The sequence below is a fragment of the Priapulus caudatus genome, unplaced genomic scaffold, assembly GCF_000485595.1.
Source record: "Priapulus caudatus unplaced genomic scaffold, Priapulus_caudatus-5.0.1 Scaffold3196, whole genome shotgun sequence".
NCBI classification, from domain to species: domain Eukaryota; kingdom Metazoa; phylum Priapulida; class Priapulimorpha; order Priapulimorphida; family Priapulidae; genus Priapulus; species Priapulus caudatus.
Window position 1 is genome coordinate 12,482 of NW_014580257.1, and position 1,302 is coordinate 13,783.

The 1,302-nt window shown below is 53.1% G+C and overlaps 1 protein-coding gene across 1 annotated transcript in view; it reads right to left on the minus strand.

Annotated features, from left to right (window-relative positions):
* LOC106819328 (rho GTPase-activating protein 7-like) overlaps window positions 1–1,302 on the minus strand; it is a gene marked incomplete at its 5' end in the record, with an annotated part of 6,283 nt that overhangs the window by 595 nt on the left and 4,386 nt on the right. The gene's annotated exons all lie outside the window — the stretch shown is intronic.

Sequence of the window (1,302 nt, forward strand, 5' to 3'; positions counted from 1 at the left end):
GCACGCACGCACGCACGCACGCACACACACACACACACACGTGACATGCACACACTCTTTTTCTCTCTCTCTCTCTTTCTTTCTCAATCTTGCTCTCTCTCCCTTTCTTTTCTGTTCGCCATATCTTTCCCTCCCTTTAATTCAGCCCTCCATCCCTGCACCTTCCCTCCCCCTCCTCCTCTGTCCCCTCCCCTCCTTCCCCTCCTCCTCCTCACCCTCTCCCTCCCCCATCACTTACTTCATGTCCGTGCGGCAAATGTGTGTGATGCGGGAGCGACCGGACCCACACGGCTCAATGAGGTATCGCGACGCCAGCACGACTCCACGCACGCCACCTAGCGGCAGCGCGCCCGCGTGATCGACGGAGGTAATGACGGCGACGCACGTGCCCTTCGGAAGGTCGATCTGCCACGACCTGTGACGTCAGAGAACAAATCAACCAATCAGACAACGGAACGACGACGCGAATGTCATGATGCCGGTACGCGCGCACGCATGTACACACGCACACACGCACACGCACGCACGCACGCGCGCGCACACACTGCCGCGCAGGGTGAAATATATACGGATATGATTGCCAAAGAATAGGAGCAGGGTGTGTAAATGAATGATAAACAACTGTAAACAATACCAAGCTAGGGGGTAAATACCAAGCTAGGGGGTAAATACCAAGCAAGCTAGGGTAAACTACCAGCTAAGGGAGAGTGAGGCAAGGGTAAATACAAGCTAGGGGGTAAAATACCAAGCTACGGGGGTAATACCAAGCTAGGGGTAATACCAAGGCTAGGGGGTATACCAAGCGTGTGAGAATACCAAGGCTAGGGGGTAAATACCAAGCTAGGGGGTAAATACCAAGCTAGGGGGTAAATACCAAGCTAGGGGGAAATACACCGCTAGGGGAAATACAAGCTAGGGGAAATACCCAAGCTAGGGGGTAAGATTACCGGCAAGCTAGGGGGTAAATACCCAAGCTAGGGGTAAATAACGGCAAACTAGGCAGGGTAAATACCAGAAGGCCTAGGGGTAAATAACCGTCACGGAGGGTATACCACTACCGGGGGTAAATACCCCGCGTGGAGGTAATACCCAGCCTGGGGTAAATCACCAAGCTGAGGGGTAAATCGCAAGCAAGGGGGTATACCGGAGCCTAGGGGTATAACGAAGCTAGGGGGGTAAATACCGACACAGCTAGGGGTAATACCAGAAGCTAGGGTAAATACAGCTAGGGGTAAATACCAAAGCTAGGGGGAATGATGCAGGAAAAAATAACAAAACAGTTTAGCGGCAGCCAGCGACCCA